The following is an 18,196-nucleotide window of genomic DNA, read 5'->3' as shown; positions in this document are numbered from 1 at the left end:
GTATAAGGAGTTATATTTTATTACAAGAACAGAGTTACAACGGCGGACTGAGAGTTCTGCACCTCGCCCCTATTTCATCAATTATAGAGTCCTGTGCACTGAAAGCCCGGCACCAGCCGTTGCGTGGTACCTCTGCTTCCCAGATCCTGAAGATATGGCTATAAATGGGCGTGCACCAGGTGAAAGAAGTCCAAGGCTATCTTGTAGTGTGCAAAGTCTTTATTATGGATTATTATTCTCAGATAAAATGATAACTTCAGCTCAAACAACGCGTTTCATTCTCATCGGAGAACTTCATCAGGGCTTGAAAAGTCTTAGGGCGGAACCTCGACAGCGGCAAGTGAATGGGGTTCCTGAAGTAGGTGCTCCGGTATATTGCTTTGGGCACAAAATGGCCGTCAGGTGCCCGAAGAAAACAATCTGTGATCAAAGCAAAAGTGAGTCCTCAACAAAGAACATCAGAAGGTAGTTGCTCCAGTGTATTGCACCAGCGACAAGGGGAAATTCCCAGGGCCAGTGAATGCCCAGACGGTGGAATCCTCGTCTGTGGTTCAATGTCTATCCTCATTCGGATTGTTTTCTTCGGGCACCTGACGGCCCTTTTGTGCCCAGAGCAATATACCGAGCACTTACCAACGCGTTGGTTGAGCTGAAGTTATCATTTTATCTCAGAATATTAATCCATTATAAAGACTTTGCACACTACAAGATTGCCTTAGTCTTCTTTCACCTGGTGTACGCCCATTTACAGGAGTTATATATTGTTTGACCACATTTAATTTGGTAAAATTGCATTTTTATGACTGTATACCTGGTGGTTGCCTTGTGGGAAAGCGTAGGCTCAATCAGAAAGTCTAAGTTGTTATGATCACAAGTTGGAAGATTACTCGATAGGCATGACTGGTTCATTTCGAGATGTCATGTCAGGCGCCGGAGGTCTAATCTGCTTATTTTGAAACGTTATTACAAAATCTGCAGGCCTCACTTATTTATTCTGAAAAGTTTACAATTAGGCGGTTAGTAGTGGATTGTCATCACGCTGTGTTAAAGTCTGTAAACAAACATGGAATTACTTGGACTTTAACCCCTTCCCTGCTCATGACGGAACCGTTCCGTCATGAGCCACGGTTGCCGTGTGCTCATGACGGAACGGTTCCGTCATGACAATCCTGTCGGCGGCCGCTCCGCCTGCGCGGCGCTGTTTCCCCGCCTGTGCGGGGCGACAACGCAAATGGGCGGAGTCATGACGGAACCGTTCCGTCATGAGCACAGCTCAACTGTGGCTCATGACGGAGCGGCTCCGTCATGAGCACAGGCCCACCGCGCTGCCCCCCTGCCCCCCCCAGCGCTGCAGCGGAATGTCCGCAGCAGCGAAGGGGTTAAGAGTTTTCGGTGGTATGCCAGGGTTTTCGTGCTGAGTACTCGTTCTGAAAAACCCTGGGGGTAGAAGATTTGTACTTTGATAATCCTTCTCATCTCCTCTTAGGAGAGGTTGTATAATGTTTTTTCAGCTCTAATTCTGAAGCTTTTCGAATTGTAGGATGTGTAATGGATGGTGGCCTTGTGGGTAACCTTAAGCGTGGTATGGTAGGCCAGAGTTTGTTATGGTGGCGCGCCAATGGTAAAGGTAGTAGGACCAGTGGCTTTATTGTGAAAAGTTATGTCAGATGACTTAAGTCTAGCCTGTTTATTATGAATCGTTATGAGATGGGTTGCAGACATATTTATGTCAAAACACACGTTAAAGCAAATGTGCATTAAATGGGAGAGGATGTGGTCCGTCGGCTACACTGACGACTTTGGTGCTGGAAACCAGGGTTCGAGCCTCGGGGTCGCGTCCACATCCTGTGATTCTGGGCACATCACTTAATCTCCTCGTGCCTGAATGTGTAATGTAAATACGGTGCTTATGTAAAGTGCTCCAATACCTTTGGGTCGAGTTCGCGCTATATAAATATGCAAAAAAAAAGGATGGGTTATTACGCTCTTCTAAAGATTGTAGACAAATATTATGGAATCTGACCATTTACCTTAGTAGGCAAGAGTTTTGGTATTGGTTAACTCCTCTGACAAACCCTGGGTATAGAATGTTTAAATCTTTGGAATCCTTATTAGACATCAATGTCATAAGAGGGGTTGCTACTAGAATTTCCAGCTGTGATTTGGTGCATGTTTATAATTGATTGGTTGCCTTTTTCATTGTTGGTTACCCCGTTTGTAGAACCATGGGGTGTATCTCACCTTCTACACCTTCTCATCATGCTTGCCAGCCACTAACCCCGTCACACACTCCACGCCCTCTCCTGACATCTACCAAATACAGGCCCTGTCACAAACTCCACACACTTTACCCACACCTGCCAACCACAGACCCAATCATACACTCTGCTCCCTTTCCACACAACTGTCCGCCTCTGACCCCGTCACACACTCAACACCATCTCCTGACATCTACCAACTACAGACCCTGCCACAAACTCCACACACTTTACCCACACCTGCCAACCACAGACCCAATCATACACTCTGCTCCCTTTCCACACAACTGTCCGCCTCTGACCCCGTCACACACTCAACACCATCTCCTGACATCTACCAACTACAGACCCTGCCACAAACTCCACACACTTTACCCACACCTGCCAACCACAGACCCCATCATACACTCTGCTCCCTTTCCACACAACTGTCCGCCACTAACCCCTTCACACACTCCACACCCTCTCCTGACATCTACCAACTACAGACCCTGCCACAAACTCCACACACTTTACCCACACCTGTCAACCACAGACCCAATCATACACTCTGCTCCCTTTCCACACAACTGTCCGCCACTAACCCCTTCACACACTCAACACCATCTCCTCGCAGCTGCCAGCCTTATACCTCGCCACACTGTCCACTCACATTCATAAGCCACAGACCAAGTCATTCACTCCACGCCCTCTCGCGACACGTATCAGTCACAGAACCCGTCACACATTCCGCAACCCCTCCTCTCTACAACCAGCGAAAGACCCCGCCAGGCACGGTGGCCACGTTTGCCAGGCCCTCCCAAGGAAAGTCTCTGCTCCACCCATGGCCAGTCTACAAATATACGGGTGTGCATTTGTGTTATTTTTAATGTTTCACGTGTCCCTGCGTCCCGTGCTTTCTGCTTCATCGACTCACTTGCGAAATGACCCGTGCCTTGGAATACTTCACGTCCGTGCCAAAGGGCAGTCACAGGGGGGGTAGAGCCGGGTCTGTTATTCAAGGCCAATGCCCAAGGCGTCCCTCTGCCATTCTAAGGAAAAAACAAGCCTTGGTTTGCTGTGGGGGCAGTGAACAGCAGCTGTTGTGACCCTTGCAGGCTACAGTCAGGGCTTTAACTGGGACGGGACCTGCCATTTCTCAGACCCGGTAAATATTAAAAACATTCTTTAGAACGGGTTCCTACAAGGCCGTATGTACACATCTTAAACGAAAAGACGGATCCATTTATCAACAACTGTAAAAACCACATGTCAGTGACGCGGTTTACATTTCACATTTCACGTCATCTTCCCTTTGCTGTGCATATCTGTTTCTTCCAGACGTTGTGTTTCTATAGCGTTTTAATGAAACATGACTCTTGTGTAATGTACACTGTGAACTGAGTCATGTCTGGGCGGGGTCAGGTTGTGTAAAACTGTTCATGATGGGGCACAATTGTGAGCTTGAGAGATGAAGCTGAAGGAAGTACGAGTGTCTCACACTTCATGCCAGTGGGTCAAAAAAGCACTTCAACACCTCATCAGGGGTAGCAAGCGCTGTATAAATGCAAAACATTTCCCTTTTCTATCCCTCCACTATCCTTCTCAATCCTAATAACTGACTAATCTATCCACCACTCATATTACTTTAATATTTCACTATACTAATTCTTCATTAATCCTTTATGGTGTCTGGAGTAGCGTGCTACTAGTTCAAAAAGTGCTTCAACAGCCCATCAGGGGTAGCAAGTGCTTTATAAATGCAAACCTTTTTCCCTCTTCTATCCCTCCGCTATCCTTCTGAATCCAAATAACTGACTAACAAGTGTACAAGTGAGGAGAGAGAAAGAGAAAGTGAGAGGGCACTGTGAATGAGGGAGAGGACACGGAAGGGCATGCAGAATGACAGTCTGAAAAGGCAGAGATGAAAGAGGAAGGAGACGAGTGAGACATTCAGATGGATAATTTCAGAAAGATACCGAGAGGAAAGGTGGTAAGTACCTACCAGAGCAAGAGATTGCGCAGGATTGTGGTGTTAAAGGGAGTGACTGAGACTCTCTGGAGACCACTAGACTGACTTTATTAAAAGTTCATTCACGGTTTCTTATTTTCAGAATTGAAACACTTCCAATTCTAATTCTTTGTAGCATTTTCTGTGTTACTCGTTTATCTGATACAGCTAAGAGGCATTGGCAACAGAAACAGGTTTGGGCTGGTTTAGGCATAGATCCATTGTTGTGAGATGTTTGGCTGCCATCATGGATTGCACACAAATGAGGTGGTTCCACCACGTTATGTAGTAATTATCATACCCCGGCCCATATGTGTCTCCATGGCTCTGAGCCTTCTGCTACTCCTAGGTGGGCTCCATAGAGTGGTTTACTGGTGGTGTAAAAGCGCCTCCAGTGGAACGTGGCTTTCGCTCTTGGGTGGACTCAATTGATGGATGTACGGGTGGCCTAACAGTGCCTCGGCTGTCTTTGTGCCAGAACCGATTCAACCATATCCTCTTCAGGGGGTACCTTCTCTTGTCCTTCCACGCAAACCTTAGCTCTCTTGTCCCTATAGAATATTCATCGTCAAAGCCGCTGGCATTCAGATCACCAACAAAGACAAGGGCTCTCCTTAAAACCAGCACAAATGGATTTGAATGACGCTCGCACTCAGTTTTGTACACCGCATTGGTGGGTGTAGTTACATGCTGCTGAGACAAGTGTGAACCTCACCTTCGGGGCGCTCACGCATGACATGAAAACTCTACACATTAGATGACACCAAAGCTAACCCCATCTGTAAGACAGGGTCCAACCTACCAGTCCACTAGGAGTGCATCTTGAGGACTCAACAAGAGGTGCAGCAAGCACTGTAGGAATGCTGAAATACCAATGGATGAGTAGAGGTAAGGATTCATTAGAGAGGGTGCTTCTGAAAGGCTGAGAGGGCTGTGTCAGAGTCAGTCACATGCCTGGGAATACTTCAATTATATTGTGGTCCAGCTGTGGCTGAATCAGTCCAAGCTTATCCCCACTTTGATGCCTACTTCTTATAAAATGACCCTATTCCTAAGTGGATTGTAAAATGATTCTCTTGGGAGCTTTTTCCTCACACCCTTCCAAGGGATGCACACTGCACCAAGCGCATTAAAAACACCCTGGCTTCTCTTTTCAATAAATATAAGAGAAAAACTCTTGTGTATTTTAAGCAAAGTTACTGACCCAGTATGTATTAAAATGTTCCATTTAAAGTTTTCCCAAAAATTCGTTAAGGAGGGGGATTCATCTCACAACGACAAAACATATTTGGTTTTGATTAATGTTACTTGCCCACACTGTTTTAAAAAGCTCCATTAGAGATTTTTGTTTTCAAACGTTCCCAAAGGGAACTCCTAGCCCAGTATAAAAACATATTTAAATACTCTCAACTTTTGACTCGTGACGCTGCAGTATCTGTAAAAGTGAAACATGCGTAATGGATAGTCGAAAACATTTTGGCCGCGGGCCAAGATGGAGGTCCCGCGAGGAGTCTCACCAGGCCCTCACAGACCCTACTGGCTAGCAGAGGCGTGGCTTGGCCAGTAACATTTGGGGGGGGGGGGGGTGAGCTTCAGTTTTCCCGACAATCACGCTAACATATCTTGTTAAAATACATTATATAAGAAGCAGAGCATAAGGGGGGCTTAAGGGGCAGTGGGAAGGGAGAAGAGTGCGGATTGTTAGGAGTACTTGAAACACACTATTGTTTAAACTAACAGGAGTGTTTGTGTGTTTTTGTCTGTGTGTATTTAAAAAAATCCGAGTGAAATCCGACAAACACCTCACTCTACCATATTGAAAGTGTCAGTACCCAACTATTCCCTACAGAATACATTTTTAAGGGGTGTAAGAACCCATACACCCCCACACCCCTCTGAAACTTGTTTGCTACGTTCACAGTTGTGAATTCAGTGGCGAGGAAAGCTGATGTTTTTGCATCTATCACCTATACGTAAATAAATAGCCAAGTATATCGCTGCACTGTGCTTTAACTAAAGACGGGGAATGCAAGGTCCCAGGAGTAAGTAGTTTAAAGTCAAAGATACAAAAATGTGTTCTGGACATTACCACAGATCGGTCATTAGATCCGACATCACAAAGTATGTGGTACTTTCGCTTCTTGACATCTCCAAATTGGTCAGATTTTGTCAGTCTAAATAGCACATCTCTAAAAATATTCTTTGATTTTTGCCCACTTCCCCCCTGTATCTTCATGGCCCACCCAGGCATCTTCATAGCCTCCCAGATACAGAGTCCTGGAGTCGGGCCTGAAGGTACGCCACATCCTCTCTCACACCGACCAGCCACAGACCCCGTTACACACTCTACACCCTCTCCACACACCTGCCACCCACAGAACCCGTCATGCAGTCCGCACCCTCTCACACACTTGCCAGCCACAAACCCCGTTAAGCAGCCAACACTTTCTCCACTCACCTCCCGGTCTCTGAATTTCTCAAACAACTTACACGTTGGTGGAAACTCACTCGTGCCCAACGTACGTGATTTTGTTGACAGTCATGCACTCTGACTCCTGGACGGCTTACAGGCCACCGTAGACTATAGCAGAGCCTCACTCCAGGCTGCATCGATGGCCCTGTGCATGTGACCGAGACTCAGTCTTGGCCTGGTTAATAGCTCCATTCTTGGCTCACATTAATTTACTCTAGCATAGTCACGGATCCCCCGGTACACCATCCTAGTATCACTGTTAGTGCAGGGGCTCTAGAAATAGCCCCATTCTTGACACATATTTAACATACCCATGTCACTGACCACCCTGGCACCGTCCTCGTGTCACTGTTGGTGATGAGACCAGTGAAAGAGCCCCGTTCTTGGTGCACATTACACACACCCACATAACTGACCACTCATCCATTGTCCTCGTGTCACTATTGGTGAATAGACTGGTGAAAGAGTCCCATTCTTGGTGCACATTAACATACCCACGTAACTGGTCACTCATGCATTGTCCTTGTGTCACTATTAGTGAATAGACTAGTGAAAGAGCCCCATTCTTAGTGCACATTACACACACCCACATAACCGACCACTTGTGCATTATCCTCTACTGACTATTAGTAAATAAACTACTGAAAGAGCCCCATTCTTGCTGCATGTTAACATACCCACGTCATGGATCACCTGTGCATTGTCCTCATGTCACTAATGGTGAATAGACCCCCATTCTTGGTGCACATTACACACACCCACAAAACCGATCACTCGTGTGTTATCCTCTTGTCAGTGCTGCTCACTATTAGTGAATAAACTAGTGAAAGAGTCCCATTATTGGTGCACATTTACATACCTGCATCATGGATCCACCCGTACATTGCCCTGGTGTCACTTTTGGTGAATAGACTAGTGAAAGATCCCCATTCTTGGTGCACATGAACATAGCCGATCACTCGTGCATTGTCCTTGTGTCACTTCTGGTGAATAGACTAGTGAAAGATCCCCATTCTTGGTGCACATGAACATAGCTGATCACTCGTGCATTGTCCTTGTGTCACTTCTGGTGAATAGACTAGTGGAAGAGCCCCATTCTTGGTGCAGATGAAAATAACCACATAACCAATCACCCATGCATTGTCCTTGTGTCACTATTGGGGACTAGACTAGGGAAAGATACCTATTTTTGGCGCGTATTAACATACCCAACAAACCGATCACTCAGGCATAATCCTCACGTCACTTCAGGTGAATAGACCAGAGAAAGAGCCCCATTTCCTAAGTGCACATGAACATAGCCGATCACTTGTGCATTGTCCTTGTGTCACTTCTGGTGAATAGACTAGTGGAAGAGCCCATTCTTGGTGCACATGAACATAGCCGATCACTCGTGCATTGTCCTTGTGTCACTTCTGGTGAATAGACTAGTGGAAGAGCCCAATTCTTGGTGCACATGAACATAGCCGATCACTCGTGCATTGTCCTTGTGTCACTTCTGGTGAATAGACTAGTGGAAGAGCCCCATTCTTGGTGCACATGAACATAGCCGATCACTCGTGCATTGTCCTTGTGTCACTTCTGGTGAATAGACTAGTGGAAGAGCCCAATTCTTGGTGCACATGAACATAGCCGATCACTCGTGCATTGTCCTTGTGTCACTTCTGGTGAATAGACTAGTGGAAGAGCCCCATTCTTGGTGCACATGAACATAGCCGATCACTTGTGCATTGTCCTTGTGTCACTTCTGGTGAATAGACTAGTGGAAGAGCCCCATTCTTGGTGCACATGAACATAGCCGATCACTTGTGCATTGTCCTTGTGTCACTTCTGGTGAATAGACTAGTGGAAGAGCCCCATTCTTGGTGCACATGAACACAGCCGATCACTCGTGCATTGTCCTTGTGTCACTTCTGGTGAATAGACTAGTGGAAGAGCCCCATTCTTGGTGCACATGAACACAGCCGATCACTCGTGCATTGTCCTTGTGTCACTTCTGGTGAATAGACTAGTGGAAGAGCCCCATTCTTGGTGCACATGAACATAGCCGATCACTCGTGCATTGTCCTTGTGTCACTTCTGGTGAATAGACTAGTGGAAGAGCCCCATTCTTGGTGCACATGAACATAGCCGATCACTCGTGCATTGTCCTTGTGTCACTTCTGGTGAATAGACTAGTGGAAGAGCCCCATTCTTGGTGCACATGAACATAGCCGATCACTTGTGCATTGTCCTTGTGTCACTTCTGGTGAATAGACTAGTGGAAGAGCCCCATTCTTGGTGCACATGAACACAGCCGATCACTCGTGCATTGTCCTTGTGTCACTTCTGGTGAATAGACTAGTGGAAGAGCCCCATTCTTGGTGCACATGAACACAGCCGATCACTCGTGCATTGTCCTTGTGTCACTTCTGGTGAATAGACTAGTGGAAGAGCCCCATTCTTGGTGCACATGAACATAGCCGATCACTCGTGCATTGTCCTTGTGTCACTTCTGGTGAATAGACTAGTGGAAGAGCCCCATTCTTGGTGCACATGAACATAGCCGATCACTCGTGCATTGTCCTTGTGTCACTTCTGGTGAATAGACTAGTGGAAGTGCCCCATTCTTGGTACACATGAACATAGCCGATCACTCGTGCATTTTCCTTGTGTCACTATTAGTGAATAGACTAGTGGAAGAGCCCTATTCTTGGTGCACATGAACATAACTGATCACTTGTGCATTGTCCTTGTGTCACTTCTGGTGAATAGACTAGTGGAAGAGCCCCATTCTTGGTGCACATGAACACAGCCGATCACTCGTGCATTGTCCTTGTGTCACTTCTGGTGAATAGACTAGTGGAAGAGGCCCATTCTTGGTGCACATGAACACAGCTGATCACTTGTGCATTGTCCTTGTGTCACTTCTGGTGAATAGACTAGTGGAAGAGCCCCATTCTTGGTGCACATGAACATAGCCGATCACTCGTGCATTGTCCTTGTGTCACTTCTGGTGAATAGACTAGTGGAAGAGCCCCATTCTTGGTGCACATGAACATAGCCGATCACTTGTGCATTGTCCTTGTGTCACTTCTGGTGAATAGACTAGTGGAAGAGCCCCATTCTTGGTGCACATGAACACAGCCGATCACTCATGCATTGTCCTTGTGTCACTTCTGGTGAATAGACTAGTGGAAGAGCCCCATTCTTGGTCACATGAACACAGCCGATCACTCGTGCATTGTCCTTGTGTCACTTCTGGTGAATAGACTAGTGGAAGAGCCCCATTCTTGGTGCACATGAACATAGCTGATCACTTGTGCATTGTCCTTGTGTCACTTCTGGTGAATAGACTAGTGGAAGAGCCCCATTCTTGGTGCACATGAACATAGCCGATCACTCGTGCATTGTCCTTGTGTCACTTCTGGTGAATAGACTAGTGGAAGTGCCCCATTCTTGGTACACATGAACATAGCCGATCACTCGTGCATTTTCCTTGTGTCACTATTAGTGAATAGACTAGTGGAAGAGCCCTATTCTTGGTGCACATGAACATAACTGATCACTTGTGCATTGTCCTTGTGTCACTTCTGGTGAATAGACTAGTGGAAGAGCCCCATTCTTGGTGCACATGAACACAGCCGATCACTCGTGCATTGTCCTTGTGTCACTTCTGGTGAATAGACTAGTGGAAGAGCCCAATTCTTGGTGCACATGAACATAGCCGATCACTCGTGCATTGTCCTTGTGTCACTTCTGGTGAATAGACTAGTGGAAGAGCCCCATTCTTGGTGCACATGAACATAGCCGATCACTCTTGCATTGTCCTTGTGTCACTATTAGTGAATAGACTAGTGGAAGAGCCCCATTCTTAGTGCACATGAACATAACTGATCACTTGTGCATTGTCCTTTTGTCACTTCTGGTGAATAGACTAGTGGAAGAGCCCCATTCTTGGTGCACATGAACACAGCCGATCACTCGTGCATTGTCCTTGTGTCACTTCTGGTGAATAGACTAGTGGAAGAGCCCCATTCTTGGTACACATGAACATAGCCGATCACTCGTGCATTGTCCTTGTGTCACTTCTGGTGAATAGACTAGTGGAAGAGCCCCATTCTTGGTGCACATGAACATAGCCGATCACTCTTGCATTGTCCTTGTGTCACTATTAGTGAATAGACTAGTGGAAGAGCCCTATTCTTGGTGCACATGAACATAACTGATCACTTGTGCATTGTCCTTGTGTCACTTCTGGTGAATAGACTAGTGGAAGAGCCCCATTCTTGGTGCACATGAACACAGCCGATCACTTGTGCATTGTCCTTGTGTCACTTCTGGTGAATAGACTAGTGGAAGAGCCCCATTCTTGGTGCACATGAACATAGCCGATCACTGGTGCATTGTCCTTGTGTCACTTCTGGTGAATAGACTAGTGGAAGAGCCCCATTCTTGGTGCACATGAACATAGCTGATCACTTGTGCATTGTCCTTGTGTCACTTCTGGTGAATAGACTAGTGGAAGAGCCCCATTCTTGGTGCACATGAACATAGCCGATCACTTGTGCATTGTCCTTGTGTCACTTCTGGTGAATAGACTAGTGGAAGAGCCCCATTCTTGGTGCACATGAACATAGCCGATCACTTGTGCATTGTCCTTGTGTCACTTCTGGTGAATAGACTAGTGGAAGAGCCCCATTCTTGGTGCACATGAACACAGCCGATCACTCGTGCATTGTCCTTGTGTCACTTCTGGTGAATAGACTAGTGGAAGAGCCCCATTCTTGGTGCACATGAACACAGCCGATCACTCGTGCATTGTCCTTGTGTCACTTCTGGTGAATAGACTAGTGGAAGAGCCCCATTCTTGGTGCACATGAACATAGCCGATCACTCGTGCATTGTCCTTGTGTCACTTCTGGTGAATAGACTAGTGGAAGAGCCCCATTCTTGGTGCACATGAACATAGCCGATCACTCGTGCATTGTCCTTGTGTCACTTCTGGTGAATAGACTAGTGGAAGTGCCCCATTCTTGCTACACATGAACATAGTCGATCACTCGTGCATTTTCCTTGTGTCACTATTAGTGAATAGACTAGTGGAAGAGCCCTATTCTTGGTGCACATGAACATAACTGATCACTTGTGCATTGTCCTTGTGTCACTTCTGGTGAATAGACTAGTGGAAGAGCCCCATTCTTGGTGCACATGAACACAGCCGATCACTTGTGCATTGTCCTTGTGTCACTTCTGGTGAATAGACTAGTGGAAGAGCCCAATTCTTGGTGCACATGAACATAGCCGATCAGTCGTGCATTGTCCTTGTGTCACTTCTGGTGAATAGACTAGTGGAAGAGCCCCATTCTTGGTGCACATGAACATAGCTGATCACTTGTGCATTGTCCTTGTGTCACTTCTGGTGAATAGACTAGTGGAAGAGCCCCATTCTTGGTGCACATGAACATAGCCGATCACTCGTGCATTGTCCTTGTGTCACTTCTGGTGAATAGACTAGTGGAAGAGCCCCATTCTTGGTGCACATGAACATAGCCGATCACTTGTGCATTGTCCTTGTGTCACTTCTGGTGAATAGACTAGTGGAAGAGCCCCATTCTTGGTGCACATGAACACAGCCGATCACTCGTGCATTGTCCTTGTGTCACTTCTGGTGAATAGACTAGTGGAAGAGCCCCATTCTTGGTGCACATGAACACAGCCGATCACTCGTGCATTGTCCTTGTGTCACTTCTGGTGAATAGACTAGTGGAAGAGCCCCATTCTTGGTGCACATGAACATAGCCGATCACTCGTGCATTGTCCTTGTGTCACTTCTGGTGAATAGACTAGTGGAAGAGCCCCATTCTTGGTGCACATGAACACAGCCGATCACTCATGCATTGTCCTTGTGTCACTTCTGGTGAATAGACTAGTGGAAGAGCCCCATTCTTGGTCACATGAACACAGCCGATCACTCGTGCATTGTCCTTGTGTCACTTCTGGTGAATAGACTAGTGGAAGAGCCCCATTCTTGGTGCACATGAACATAGCTGATCACTTGTGCATTGTCCTTGTGTCACTTCTGGTGAATAGACTAGTGGAAGAGCCCCATTCTTGGTGCACATGAACATAGCCGATCACTCGTGCATTGTCCTTGTGTCACTTCTGGTGAATAGACTAGTGGAAGTGCCCCATTCTTGGTACACATGAACATAGCCGATCACTCGTGCATTTTCCTTGTGTCACTATTAGTGAATAGACTAGTGGAAGAGCCCTATTCTTGGTGCACATGAACATAACTGATCACTTGTGCATTGTCCTTGTGTCACTTCTGGTGAATAGACTAGTGGAAGAGCCCCATTCTTGGTGCACATGAACACAGCCGATCACTCGTGCATTGTCCTTGTGTCACTTCTGGTGAATAGACTAGTGGAAGAGCCCAATTCTTGGTGCACATGAACATAGCCGATCACTCGTGCATTGTCCTTGTGTCACTTCTGGTGAATAGACTAGTGGAAGAGCCCCATTCTTGGTGCACATGAACATAGCCGATCACTCTTGCATTGTCCTTGTGTCACTATTAGTGAATAGACTAGTGGAAGAGCCCCATTCTTAGTGCACATGAACATAACTGATCACTTGTGCATTGTCCTTTTGTCACTTCTGGTGAATAGACTAGTGGAAGAGCCCCATTCTTGGTGCACATGAACACAGCCGATCACTCGTGCATTGTCCTTGTGTCACTTCTGGTGAATAGACTAGTGGAAGAGCCCCATTCTTGGTACACATGAACATAGCCGATCACTCGTGCATTGTCCTTGTGTCACTTCTGGTGAATAGACTAGTGGAAGAGCCCCATTCTTGGTGCACATGAACATAGCCGATCACTCTTGCATTGTCCTTGTGTCACTATTAGTGAATAGACTAGTGGAAGAGCCCCATTCTTGGTGCACATGAACATAACTGATCACTTGTGCATTGTCCTTTTGTCACTTCTGGTGAATAGACTAGTGGAAGAGCCCCATTCTTGGTGCACATGAACATAGCCGATCACTCGTGCATTGTCCTTGTGTCACTTCTGGTGAATAGACTAGTGGAAGAGCCCCATTCTTGGTGCACATGAACATAGCCGATCACTTGTGCATTGTCCTTGTGTCACTTCTGGTGAATAGACTAGTGGAAGAGCCCCATTCTTGGTGCACATTACCTTGCCGATCACTCGTGCATTGTCCTTGTGTCACTTCTGGTGAATAGACTAGTGGAAGAGTCCCATTCTTGTTGCACATGAACATAGCCGATCACTCGTGCATTGTCCTTGTGTCACTTCTGGTGAATAGACTAGTGGAAGAGCCCCATTCTTGGTGCACATGAACATAGCCGATCACTTGTGCATTGTCCTTGTGTCACTTCTGGTGAATAGACTAGTGGAAGAGCCCCATTCTTGGTGCACATTACCTTGCCGATCACTCGTGCATTGTCCTTGTGTCACTTCTGGTGAATAGACTAGTGGAAGAGTCCCATTCTTGTTGCACATGAACATAGCCGATCACTCGTGCATTGTCCTTGTGTCACTTCTGGTGAATAGACTAGTGGAAGAGCCCCATTCTTGGTGCACATGAACACAGCCGATCACTCGTGCATTGTCCTTGTGTCACTTCTGGTGAATAGACTAGTGGAAGAGCCCCATTCTTGGTGCACATGAACATAGCCGATCACTTGTGCATTGTCCTTGTGTCACTTCTGGTGAATAGACTAGTGGAAGAGCCCCATTCTTGGTGCACATGAACATAGCCGATCACTCGTGCATTGTCCTTGTGTCACTTCTGGTGAATAGACTAGTGGAAGAGCCCCATTCTTGGTGCACATGAACATAGCCGATCACTTGTGCATTGTCCTTGTGTCACTTCTGGTGAATAGACTAGTGGAAGAGCCCCATTCTTGGTACACATGAACATAGCCGATCACTCGTGCATTTTCCTTGTGTCACTATTAGTGAATAGACTAGTGGAAGAGCCCCATTCTTGGTGCACATGAACATAACTGATCACTTGTGCATTGTCCTTGTGTCACTTCTGGTGAATAGACTAGTGGAAGAGCCCCATTCTTGGTACACATGAACATAGCCGATCACTCGTGCATTGTCCTTGTGTCACTTCTGGTGAATAGACTAGTGGAAGAGCCCCATTCTTGGTGCACATGAACATAACTGATCACTTGTGCATTGTCCTTGTGTCACTTCTTGTGAATAGACTAGTGGAAGAGCCCCATTCTTGGTGCACATGAACACAGCCGATCACTCGTGCATTGTCCTTGTGTCACTTCTGGTGAATAGACTAGTGGAAGAGCCCAATTCTTGGTGCACATGAACATAGCCGATCACTCGTGCATTGTCCTTGTGTCACTATTAGTGAATAGACTAGGGGAAGAGCCCCATTCTTGGTGCACATGAACATAACTGATCACTTGTGCATTGTCCTTGTGTCACTTCTGGTGAATAGACTAGTGGAAGAGCCCCATTCTTGGTGCACATGAACATAGCTGATCACTTGTGCATTGTCCTTGTGTCACTTCTGGTGAATAGACTAGTGGAAGAGCCCCATTCTTGGTGCACATGAACATAGCTGATCACTTGTGCATTGTCCTTGTGTCACTTCTGGTGAATAGACTAGGGAAAGAGCCCCATTCACCAGCCCCATCATAGATCACCCTGTGCACGGCACACCATCCTTATATCACTATTGGTGCAGGGACTTGTGAAATCGCCGTAGTCTCTGGGCTCACATTGACATACCCCACCACAGAGCACCCCGTGTCACCAGGCTGGCACGAACAGTGGCATCGTGAACCCCCCTTTTCACAGCTTAAGTGGGGGATGAACCTATTCTGTCTGCAGCTCTGCAGACAAATCTCTTTAAAAAAAGAAAAGGAAAGGAAAACAATAATGGCGGACACGGATTTAAAGCCCTCACAGTAAAGGAGGCCCAGCAGGTGAAACAAGGAGTGAAGGAGAGAGAGGGGGGGGGGGGCTGGGAGGAAGAGTGAGAAGAAGGACATCTGAAAAGAAAGAAACTGGCAGGAAGGGAGAGTCAAAGGATGAAAAGGGTGGATACAGTGGTGAAAGGACCAAAGGGTAAAACAACATGTACACGAGTGGGTGAAAGAAAGAATGGCCGGAATGATGAAATGCTGGGTGAATGGATGAATGGAAGCCTGGATCGATGGGTGAATTGGTAAACGGAGAGTGAAGTGATGGATGAATGAATGGCTGGAAGTGTGAGCGGAAGGGTAGAAGGGTGTAATGATGTAAGGAGGTCAGGCAGAATTAAAGGAAGGATGGATAGAATGGTAAAAGGATGGCTGGAAGCATCCAAAGACGGATAGATGAATGGATTAATGAAAAGCTTAAAGGATGAAGCTATAGATGAGGGAAGGTGTTATGACGGACCTCATCTAGGGTTCATATGGCTTGCTCGCTTCACCCATCCGAAGGCATTAGAGGGATGGATCAAAGTGTGGGGGGCGGGGGGGATATTTTCATTTTCAGGCTACTCCCTCGGCCACGAGGCGGACTGGCCCTGTGGAGGTTGTCTGTCGGGCTGGTGTCGGCTAGGGAGGGTCAGTAGCGCCTGGAGTCAGGCTGGCTCCTTTGAAAAACTTGAGTCAAGTGTGATGCGGGCTGGACTGGCCATTCTTTTTCTCTGACGTGTTTCCTGTGGGATGCAGGTTAGAGGGGGGTCTGCTGTCATCACAGGGAGGTTTCCATGACCCAGCCATGACCCCATGACCATATTCTAGTACCAGCCTCCTTCAGTGTGGGGCTGGCTGGAACCATTTTGCCTGGGCAGATTTTGGTGTTTACTCCGACTCTAGAAATGTGAGCCCCTCCGTCGCAGGTCCCCCAACCTTCCTGTAGGCCTGGGGTCAACCCGAAAGCCACTGTAGTACACCGCCATTCATCCATTCAGGGTCTCCTCTCAATGCCGAGTGGCGCTTTAAGAACTCTCCAATACAGGTCTTGGCAGGTTCCTATGTACTGGTCCAATTGAATGTCTCATGGTCCATACCCCACAGACACCGCTACTGCACCAGTGCAGGGCGGCGGACCTTTTGACGGTTATTTGTGACAGGAAAGCCTCTCTGAAATTCAGGGTCATCCCGGAAGTTCAGAGACACCCCATGGAGGTCAAGGAGAGCCCTTGGAGGACGGCAAACCCCCTGGAGGGAAGGAAACCCCTCTAGAGTTGCTGTACACTCTCTGGGGTCCAGATAGCTCTTTGATCCCAGAGAAACCGAAAACCCGCGCCCTGGAGTTCAGAGAGGCCTCTGGAGTTCTGGAAGACCCCCTGGGGTTTAAGGAGACTCTACAGAGTTCAGGGAAACTCTCTCGAGTTCAGGGAGACCCTCTAAGGTTCAGAGAGACCCTCTTGAGTTCAGGGGGACTCCTGTGAGTTCAGAGAAACCTCCCAGAGAACAGGGGTAGCCTCTGGAATTCAGGGTGACCACTCAGGGTCCAGGGAGACCTTCTTCGAGTTAAGAAGTGCAGGAGACCTTCTAGGATGGAAACAGTCTCTCCAGAGTGCAGGTAGACCCTCTAAGGTTCAAGCAGTCTCTACAGAGTGCAGGGAGACCCTATAATTTGAAGCAGTCCTTCCAGAGTGCAGGGAGACCCTCTAAGGTTGAAGGAGGGTCTCCGGAGTGCAGAGACTCTCTAAGGTAAAGGAGCCCCTCCGGAGTGCAGAGAGACCCTCTATGAGCGAAGCAGTCTCTCCAGAGTGCAGGGAGACCCACTAAGGTTGAAACAGTCTCTCCAGAGTGCAGGGAGACCCTCTAATGTTGAAGCAGTCTCTCCAGAGTGCAGGGAGACCCTCTATGATCGAAGTAGTCTCTCCATAATGCAGGGAGACCCTCTATGATTGAAGCATTCTCTCCACGGAGTTCAGAGAGACCTCCTAAGGTTGAAGAAGTCTCTCCAGGGTGCAGGGAGACCCTCTAGTGTTGAAGCAGTCTCTCCAGAGTGCAGGGAGACCCTCTAATTTGAAGCAGTCCTTCCAGAGTGCAGGGACACCCTCTAAGGTTGAAGGGGGTCTCCGGAGTGCAGAGAGACCCTCTAAGGTTGAAGGAGGGTCTCCGGAGTGCAGAGTGACCCTCTAAGATAAAGGAGTCCCTCCGGGGAAAAGGGAGACCCTCTATGAGCGAAGCAGTCTCTCCAGAGTGCAGGGAGACCTTCTAATTTGAAGCAGTCTCTGAGTGCAGGGAGACCCTCTAAGGTTGAAGGAGGGTCTCCGGGGTGCAGAGAGACCCTCTAAATTAAAGGGGCCCCTCCGGAGAAGAGGGAGACCCTCTATGAGGGAAGCAGTCTCTCCAGAGTGCATGGAGACCCTCTATGATTGCAGCAGTAATAAATAAATAAAGCAGTCTCTCCAGGTTTCAGGGAGCCCCTCTGGAGCCCGCCCTCTGCCGGGGTGGATGCAGTCTGCGGGGATTGCCCGTCTCTGC

At 47.5% G+C, this 18,196-nt stretch overlaps 1 protein-coding gene across 8 annotated transcripts in view; it reads left to right on the top strand.

The window, feature by feature from the left end:
- PDE4C (phosphodiesterase 4C) overlaps positions 1 to 18,196 on the top strand; it is an 895,999-nt gene that overhangs the window by 833,106 nt on the left and 44,697 nt on the right. The gene's annotated exons all lie outside the window — the stretch shown is intronic.

This window comes from Triturus cristatus, chromosome 12 (genome assembly GCF_964204655.1).
Source record: "Triturus cristatus chromosome 12, aTriCri1.1, whole genome shotgun sequence".
In the NCBI taxonomy this organism is placed as follows: Eukaryota; Metazoa; Chordata; class Amphibia; order Caudata; family Salamandridae; genus Triturus; species Triturus cristatus.
The sequence above is the reverse complement of the archived record's forward strand: the minus strand, read 5'-3'. Positions and strand labels throughout refer to the sequence as shown.